The sequence below is a fragment of the Chelmon rostratus genome, chromosome 17 (assembly GCF_017976325.1).
Source record: "Chelmon rostratus isolate fCheRos1 chromosome 17, fCheRos1.pri, whole genome shotgun sequence".
NCBI classification, from domain to species: Eukaryota; Metazoa; Chordata; class Actinopteri; order Chaetodontiformes; family Chaetodontidae; genus Chelmon; species Chelmon rostratus.
In genome coordinates, this window is record NC_055674.1 from 13,243,636 (window position 1) to 13,254,042 (window position 10,407).

Sequence of the window (10,407 nt, forward strand, 5' to 3'; positions counted from 1 at the left end):
CCTGTCTTGGTTTTTTTTTTTTTTTTTTGAGTCCTACGGTGGAGCCAGGCAATCCTGTTGTTACACTCTTCTCAAATTCGATGTTTATTATGGTTAACAGTAATCATACGGTTCTGCCATGTGGGCTGCAACTTATTGGCAGCTCATAATTGTGCCAACGTGTTGCATCCTGATGGAGGCGTAGAATAGGAAAATTAGTATCACTGTGTGACGATGGCCAGCAGATGTACTCTTGTAAAGTCAAAATGTTTTTAGAGTGTCTTCATGGCTTACGGCCTTGTGTGTGGGTGCTTTGATGGTTTTAGGGTGTACGGTTTATGCTATGTGTGTGTTCTACTTAGTTTATATTCATGCACACGACGTATGGAGGTCCAAGTGTAGACGTGGCCACTGGCTGTTTTCTCACACTGTCTCTCCCTTTCAGCCAGAGTTCAGAATTGACATTGCCGTTTACACAAGGGCACACAGTTAAGTGGAAAAGCCTCTGTTGAGACAGCTGGATCTCAACCCCTTGTTGTTTCAACACATATCTTCTCTCTCCCTATGCCCTTGTGTGTGCGCACACAGATGCACTATGAAATGCACACATGCTCACAGGCCAGACGCAATCTGCCTCTCTCTGCACATAATATGCCTCGCTATCAATAAACAAACAGAGTTATGTCAGTAGGCTGCCGGGCAAACATGGCATGTGCGTTAGCTGGGCTCTCACCCTGTCTCATAAACCAGGAATAGTACAAATACATACCAATCTGACATCATTCACACCTCCAGGCTATGAACTGCTTCACAGAGCAAACAGTGAGTGGGGTGACCCACACGCTGGCTGTGCACTCGCATTGTGCACTTCATTAATAATTATGTACCAAACTGAAGCTTATGCCATTTTTGTATCTTTCCATTGCATCAGAGAATTTTACAGAGGACCGTTTGTTTCCAACCACAGCCTCATGTGAAATCGATATATCTACGTTTAATGGTTCAAGACATTATGTCAACACTGGAGCACAAGGGTTACAATAACATCTGAATGCCCTTCGCTAAGTGTAAATATGCCACATTTGCTTTTCATAATTGCGGTCGTATCCATTACACCTTGTCCTGATAAGTGCAGAGTGTGGCTCACAGAGGAAGAAAACGGGAAAAAGTAGCTGTGTTAACTAGATCACCTGAATCCAAGAAGGTGAAGAGACGAGGCGAGGAAAGATGCCTGACACAGCAGAAACTGTGGCAGCGTTTTTCCTCTGCAACTTACTTTTCAGTCTTTAATTTGAGCAACTATACAGCCAATCAGGGAGTAGCAATATGAGCTAGTTTTCAAAGGCGTAGCCGTCTAAAATCTGGTGGATGGATGCTAATTCAGCACTGTTAGTTTCCTAACCCCAGCTATAAGATCTCCAAAGCTGCCTTAAAACTGTAGTGAAAACGCACAACACTTTAAACCCACACACCTTACACAGTACCACACCCTGACTCTCTTTTCACCAGAGAGTGTGTGTCTGGGTATGTGTGCGTATGTGAGATTCTATTTGTTTCATGTTTCGTGTGAGGGCGTAATTATTGCTGAGCCCGTGACATTCAGTGACATTCAAACAAGGACTTGCGCTCTACTATGGGCCTTCTCTGTTGCAGCTTTCCTGAATCAAAGGGGAACGTTCATTGGCTGGCCTGGAATCAATGGAACGCACCACCACATGTGGGACATTAGTCTGAGAATAAAAAAGTATTTCCAGCTCCAGATTCAGAAAAAAAGAGAGAAAAGCTCAAAGTGTCTTAGGTCTGTAAAGCTAGCCTCAGCAGTGAAGAGCCCAGCCCAAGCCCGTGGTCCGCTCCCTGTAGACCAATGCGTGTAACCCTATCCTCAGCCTGATTCTTTGCCAAACACCCTTACCACCACCAGCCCTGTACTTAGCGTACAGCCGCCCTGCTGCCACTGAACCACACACACATGCACAAATGGATGCAGAAACTCCACACACACACACACACACACACACACACGTTTATTCCACTACGCTACGGTTTCCTGAGCCTGGGCCCATTCCTACAGATTGCTGCTGGGCACACCCACCCACCCACCCCACCAAAGCCAAGCCTTGAGACCTGGATCCTGACCTTCTCTCCTCCTTTTATTCCCTCTTTCCTCCATTCATCCATCCACTTGGCCTTCCCTGGTAGGTTTTCAAATCTAATGATTCCCCACTGTAAAAGCTAGAGTAACAGTACCTCCTACCTCTCTCCTGTGCCTTTTAGCGCAGAGGTTATCTAAAGTCACAGTCAGTCGCATAGAAAGCAAAGCCATAGATTCCCTGTTGGGCTAAATCGACTAATTCCTATCTTGTCTTTTCTTTGTGCTTCAGCGTCATGCCAATCTCCTACAGCTCCATTTTCGCCTTCCACTGCCCAATTTGGTCTGTACCAACACTCCCAGAGGGGAACCAGACAGGACGGCGGGCAGGAAGACAGAGACAGCCGGCCCTGAACTGTAGCTGAAACTGGGTTAGCTACTGTAGCTGCTGGATTCCCTTCCTTTCATGGAGGTTTGGGAGCTCGCAGCCTTACAGGGCCTCTGAACAATGAGAGGAATGTTTGAGCGGCTCCGGCCTCGCTTCAGCACTACCATTACGTCTCTCGGCTGCTTTTCTAGAACTTTTTATGACCTCTGTTCCCACTCTGTGCTGCCAGCAACACCCGACGGAGAGGCACACAGACTGATGAACATGTAGACAGATAGATGACACACATGGGTAGTTGGATGACATATAGTACATACTGTAAGCAGACAGTTGGAGAGGAAGGCAGACAAACAGGTAGAGTCAAAGCAATTATAGAGTCAGTCATTCAGATGGGTGGAGATAAAAACCCTACATCAGAGAGACATACTGTACAGACAGACAGGCAGAAATTAAGTCATCCCATTCAAAGGAACTATTTACGTCTGACCTTTGTAATGGAGCCGGCCCACGGTGGCAGACCTTAGATCAGGGCAATATTCCAGTGCCGATATTACAGTACATTTGAACAGCAGACACACATTACAGTCGCTCCGTGTCAATGTCTGTGTTGATCAACAGGTTGCTGGAGTGTGCCTGTTTGTGGGAGACCAGCGGTTCAAGCCAAAAAAACCCAGACAAAAAGTAAAAGAAAAGTAGAGATTTGCCATGTCATGAAGTCATAAAACAGTAAAAAGGCAACAGTGAACAACAAGAGGCAGGCGCGATGCTGCACCTACCTGAGACAACATTTTTTACTCCATTCCTCTGTTTCAATTTCACCTTCCCCGTGGTCTCCGGCAGCGTCACACTCAAAGATGAACTTCACAGTTGTCGCCTGCCCCCCCCCCCCCCCCCCCCCCCCCCCCCTCCCCCCAGTGTTTCTCTGTGTCTCCCACTCTTCGTCTCTCTCGTCTGTTTCTCCTTCGACTGTGCAGACAGCAGTGTGTGTGGACAGGAGTGTGTCTGGGAGCCAGACAGGGTGAGAGTAAGAGAGTAAGAGAGTGGGCGGGACCAGGCCAGTGCAGGGGATTCCTTTATGACGATGTCAGAGGAGAGGAGCCCTCCCCTTCCTAGTCTCTTCTCTGCCTCCCTCCCCCTCCCCTTGCCTAACCCCCCGCTCCTGCTGCTAGAACACAGGAAAGGGGGCAGGGAGATAATTGGCCGCACAGCTGCTAATAAACGAGCAGAGGCTGTTTGAGTCAATAGCAGGCAGGAAGAGGACTGAGCTCAATGTGCAGTGTTTTGGTGGACACACTGAGATAGTTTGTTATATATTTTTTTAATGTTGGAGTTGTTCTGTAGAGAGTTGCAAAAAGTTGCATGTTTTTAATCATCCCTCCGAGCAGATAGCGACAGTTTCTCTCTTTGTCTGACATTTTAACCACACTTTTAATTCGAACCATTCTAATAGATGCTAGAACATGCTGTCAGTACATTCGCAAACACGTTTTGAGATATCTGTTTAGTTTTTATCCAAAAATGCATATTTGTGTGTGCACATGTGGTGCGTATTGGTAAGATAATGATTTTAATTTCTTAAAGCACTTTTAAAAACACTGTGCACTTCCCAACAAATTGAATAGAGAAAATTATCACCAAAGAAACATAGAAAATATGAAACCAAGGTAAAAGTCATATAAACAAGGCCAGAAACAATAATAGTTATTATTACATTGAAACACGTACCTAAATTGAGCATGAAGGGGTCAGATAAGAAGTCAGATAAAAATTGTGGATGTTGCTTTGGGTCTAAATCTGTGTGCAGTCTATATGCAGCGGATGGATTGACATACATGTGCAACCTTGCTGAAATAGCATTAAAGTTGTAACCTTCTCAGTTACAGTGTTAATGTTGGTGTTAAGCGGTCTTGTCTATTGTTTTGGTGAAACCTCAAGCTGTTTTTTTTATGCTGAGAGAGAGACTTTAACTGGGGCAGGAGTGCAGGGTTTCAGTAATCTAAGCAAAAAGAGACAAAGCACGGCTGATTTTTCCAGATAATTTAAAGCTAGACACTTTTTCAACGTGGAAATCATTTTCAGCGAGAGAGATCTAACGCCACGAGTTGAGTGCGCTACAGTTCATGTGACACTTACTGTGGTGACGTTCATAGCAAGAAAAAGTCCTCCTCCCTGTGTTTTACTGATAGAAAATATAAATCATCAATAATGCATCAAAAATGCCCAGCAGTAATGGTGCTTTCACAACTTTTTGTGTGTGTGTGTGTGTGTGGAGTGTTTGTGTCCAAGCTTGGTTTGATCTGCACCTGTCAAACATAGCCCTCCTCCCTCACTAACTCACAAACACACACACACACACACACCCCAACACACAAAGAGACAGTAACACGAGCTTGAGAGACGGGCTATTAGAGGCTTTATAACTTCCCCTTCTTCCCCTGAAGCCTTTGGGTGTGTGTGAGTGGCGAAGTCCCGCATAGACAACCTCGCCCCTGTGAGAGAGCGGACGTCACACATTCCACACACGCACACACACACACACACACACACACATACACACTTGTGCGTCTCTTAGCAACACATACACTCCAAGCTTAGTGAAATGACTATGCCAGGAAGACACATGACCGCGACACATCGTTTGTCTTCACATGGGATAATGTTTTGTTTATGGACCTCAGTTTCTATGTTGTCTTCGAAGGGGATTTACAGCTTTGCATAACAGCTGGTGTTGAATGAAGTGTAATGAATACTTTCACTTTTTGATTGTTAGTTAGCAAAGATTACTTGTGGTATGACTGACCTTGGTTATTACAGAGTGGAGAGGAGCCTCATAAATTCGTATTTTCCCACTCTGTCTCCATCTCTCTCTCTTTAGCTGTATGTGTGTGTATATCTGTATCTGTATCAACAGTCAGATGAGCTGAACAGTCGGTCGTCTTTGTGATAAACCTGTCTTTGGTAAAAAACAAAAAACAGATGTTTCCATTTCCATTCTGTGGTCTAACCCTCAATGCGTGCTCTGCACACTCCTCACAGAGATGACAATTAGCATAGCCACACACAACATCAGCACTGTAATATACAAAGATGCTCTCAAAAGCTACTCATCACATGAACACTCGAGGCAACTCTCAGTTCAAACCAGTTCCTACAGCTTGGGTGAAATCAGATCCAAATACAGACTTGGTACAAGACTGTAAAGAAGAGGTCATATCTTTCAACTTCTCTACTGATGTCAATTTATTGAGAGAATATTCAGGTGTGCATTGTTCTGCAATCATTCCTGCTGGCAGTGAGGGTAGCAGTGTTTGGAGAGTTCAGTGCTTCTTCTCTTCCCTCAGGTCATGCTCTGTTCTTTATGGTTCTGTAAAACACTATCAGCTCTATGTAAAGTGTAATGATACGTAAGCATGGCTGTAAATGTTCTCCCTGTGTGCAGGTGTATGCGTGTCTGTGTTTCAACTATTGAGTCCACTTTCAACAGATTACAGTGACAGGTGTAGCAGTGTGTGTATTTAAATTTGTACAGTAATTTTTATGTACAGTATGTGCAAGAAAGCCATTGATTACAGTATTGACCTCTAAGGTGACTGAAGACTTCAGATCATGAGCTCCAGTGAATCTGAATTTATTTTATTTGACAAACAGTTTATAGCTATTGCTAATTCTCAACCAGGTGAATTTGCGGTGTCATGGTGGAGTTGTGTCATCTTTAGTTAATAGTTCATGGAGAAATATGCTCAATAGTCTGTTCTTCAGGTTCAGAGTACAGGCCTGTGTGTGTGTGTGTATGTGTGTGTTTGTGTGTCTGTACAAACAGTATACATAAATATTCTGATCTTACCCTATACATGCTTATTTTTGCATGTATTTCAGTGCAAATGCGTCTTCATGTACTTGTAGCTACTGTATTCATGTGTGTGTGTGCAGTGTAGATTTGTGTGCGTCAACTGGTCACACGGGAGATTCGGCTGAGTGACCATCTTAGACAGTGAGTCAGACGACAGTAAGCGACTCTAATCGGGGCCACAGGGTCTGGGAGTAAAAAAAAAAAAAAAAAAATCAACTTCCATTTGGTTGTCATGGTGAGTCAGAACCAATTATGCAACAAGCAGTGGAAAATGGTTATGGAGAAATAAAGAAATGCCGGAGAGCGAGAGAAAGCGCTACGATCGGTGCCAGCTGATCTGTGAGGTATCAACGTTACTCTTATTTAACCAGACACGTTGGCTCAGAGCACACTCTTACTAACAGCAGCAGTTTCTGTAGGGAGGACTGCACTCACACACACATATTCACATGTAAAAGTTTGTCCCGCCAAGGACACAAAAAGTTCTCACAGGCAAGGAGAGCCCTACATGTTCATGTCCTCTGCCCCTGCACTTTCACTGCCAACCCAGGGATTTGAAACGCTGCACAACACAATCCAGTCCACCTCCACCACATGCAGATAAGTCCCCATACTACCATCTGAACCCAGCTATAATAAGAATACTGACAACTACAGGCTCTCTGCTCATAGGACAAACATTGTTGTTGTTGCTTTCTATTTCTGCTTAGCCGGCATTCTTTTGAATTTTAGATTTTTTAAAAATATTTTATTGAATGTTTATTCTTTTATGGTCTCTTTTAAAATTTCTTTGATTTTTCATGCTACTCAAAGTGGTAGACTGGCATCCAGAGATAAAAAGTCTCCATGAGTTTAGCATTTCTTTCCTTGGCCTTTGTAAAAAAAATGAAGCATGCTCCTGAGGATTACTTCCCACTTTCTGAGACAAACTGATCTGTCCTGCTGTTATTACTGACATGGCTGAACCAACTGCAACCCCTCGACTCGCCCGTGGAGCCTCTTTTGTTGAGTCTTGATGGCCTTAGGCTTATGTATAGGCAACAGTGTTCAGTGAGTAACCAATGACACTAGATAATTACCATCGTCACCCAGACCTATAGAGTACATGACACAACACACTTGAAAAAAAGGATCTGATCCAAGGCTGGATTATTGGGATTATAAAAATATCAATGGTATTTTGAATAAGGTTTACTTACTTTTGGATCAGAAACTGGAAGTTATGGTGCATAGCTTTCTGTGAAACACTTTTTTTTTTAATGCACCGCATTTTTTGGTGTGGTCACTTTTTTCTTTTTTGGTCACGTTTTTCTTTTGCTCTCAATAATGTACTCTAATATGTAAAAGTATCTTAAGTAGGGGTGTTGGCCCTGGTAAAAGTATTGCATAGGGTTGCTGGAGAGGACTGAACCAGCAACCTGTCAGCTAGTAGGTGGCCTCCTGAATTAACCTGTCAATTCCTCTCCTCCTCCTCCTCCTCCTCCTCAGCTCCACCCTGAATTAGTAGCCTTGGGCACCCCCCGATTCTCGGCCTCTTTTTCCCATCCACCACCGATCCAGTTCTAGGACATTTGAGGTCATAACTTTTCTACATCACCTCATCCATGCTGGACCATGTCAGTGGAAACCAGTCCAGAACAATGGTCATGAAGTCCGCCCAAAGACCAGCATGTCTTAACCAAACTCAAACCAGCCAGCAAGGAGGCTCCAAATGGATCCACTTGACTTTGACTGGCCTGTCCTTATTTTCATTTTCCTATGCTCTCTCTCTCCCTCCCTACTACCTCTCTGGTATTTATGTGTTAGCAGTTGCTGTGGAGACAAGACACACAAACACTGTGGCGGTAGACAGGAAGTGCTACGGAACCACAATGGCGTCACTGCGGCTCTGCGCTCGCTCTCCTCTCCTCTCCTCTCTCTCTCTCTCCGTCTACCTCAGCCAGCATGCATGCTATTATCCTTAGCAAGCTATATGGAGACCACACTGCTCTCTCCCTCTCTGTTCTCTCATTCCTCTCATTATTATTAGCATTGCTTTTTCAGCTGTGTCTCTCTCTTTCTCTCTCTCTTCAGCTTTATACCACATTAGCTGCTTTACTATTTGGAAAATCTCTGTCTGATTTGCGGTGTCTGGAATGCCTGGTGTTAGCTGATGTGCTGAAAAACCGCCGGGCATCGAGCTTTTCAAGTGTCCGACCTGTCTGCAGGGCGTTCACTGTCAAGAAGCTGCTCCGCTTCTTCAAAACTGGGTCAAGAATGTGTGTGTGCACTGTGTGTTTTTGGAGTTTGTGAGAGGCCTGTGAGCGTGAGGATGAAAATATGTCAGCGTGTGTTGGATTTGTAGTTGAACTGAAAAATATATGTGTGTGAGGGTGTCAGCTTACATGTGCAATGTGTGTGTACTTTGTATATGCCAAAGTGAGCCATTATAGAGGCACATATAGCGAGGGCAGAGCCACAGAGAGAATAGAAGGAATGTGTGTGGTCCTATTGCAGACTCTTACATCAGACTGGCATTAGTGTACAGTGCACATCCCTCCTGTTCTCCCTCTGTCTTTTTTACACTCCCCGGCTCTAAATATACTCTGCTGGAAAAACCCCTTGAGAAGATACCGCCCTCTCCCACTCCACAGGCTAAAAATATCCAGCCAAGACCACCTTTACAACCCCCCCGCTCGCTTTTCTCTATGTCCGCTTGACTGCTGCCCCTCTCACTTGTTTATGTCTTGCACTCATCGCCAGTTCATTATCTCACACAACAACTCAGTTTTGATGGGATGTGTCTTTCTTTTTATTCCCACTCCTGGAACTCCCTTTTCTCCTTTCCCACCTTCTCCCTCTCACGATCCCGTTTCTGATAACTCCCTTCCAAACCCCCACAGCCGCTTGGCATTTCTGCCACCCATCCATCCTTCCATCAAGACAGCCAATCAGACATCCAGCCAACCAGCCTGTCCAACAAGTCTGTTGACCAACCAGCTGACCACCCAGCTGGCCAGATGAAGAGCAGTCCAGCTATCAGAAACTCAGTGAACAGATGAGCTCTCAGGACACACAAACACAGAAGAAACAGAGGTGGATTTTCTGGACGTGAGCTCATAGTGAGAGAGCAAGTCAAGGAGAGAGAAGAAATTTGCCGAAGTACCACCACAATGTCTTCTGTCTCTCTGCTCTGTCAGGAGCATGACGATTGCAATTGCAGTGCTAATTTATTCTGAATCAAATCCTTGTAGCAATGTTGTTCATGGCACCGTGGCTGTGAAAAGAGGAAGAAGAAACAGAAATGAACCGTCGGGAAGGATTATTGAGAATGAAATACAGTCGCAACTTGCTTGTGAATATATTTGTCTTTTCAATTTGAGGAACTGATGAGAAGTAGTTTACTGTATGTGTAAGACAGTAATTTTTGTGTGTTTGTGGTGGTCAACGAGAGAGGAAGCCTATCTGTGGCCATATGGTGTTTCTGTTCCTCCGTTCAACCGCTGACATCATCTGGAGTGACACACGGCCGGGTGACTTCCTCCGTCTCATTAATCACTCGCGTGTTAACAGGCGCACACACTCTCCCCAATTCCTGTACCCTTTACAGCTCCACAACACATTCCACCCTCAGTCGTTAGCTTCCCGGCTTCGACATCAGCCTCCAACGCTCTTTCCCAGCTGGCCTGCCCACTTAACAGTGACCTTTGACCCTCCTCCTTCTCCCCAATAAACCTCCATACCATGTTTCCTCCACCTGCTGCTCATATGGGGTGAGGAGGGGTGGGGGGCAGAAATGGAGGGATGAAATCAGATGAGGAAGTATCTGTCTTGAAACATACCTGTCCATGAAGAAACTTACAGCCGTTGGAGGACAGGTGATATTTCGAGTGTGTTATCTCTGCGGAGATAAAACTGACACCAATGATCATCAACACTGGACTCTGATTGGTTGTTTTGAGATGAACTTCAGCATTGAAAGTAGGGGAAAGTTGTACACAAAGAGAGAGACAGAGAGACATATGCATTTGACTTCATATGGTTATAGATATTTGTGCTATTTACATACTACTGTATATTACATTCGAAATATTAAAGTCATTGTTTACTGTATGTGTGAAG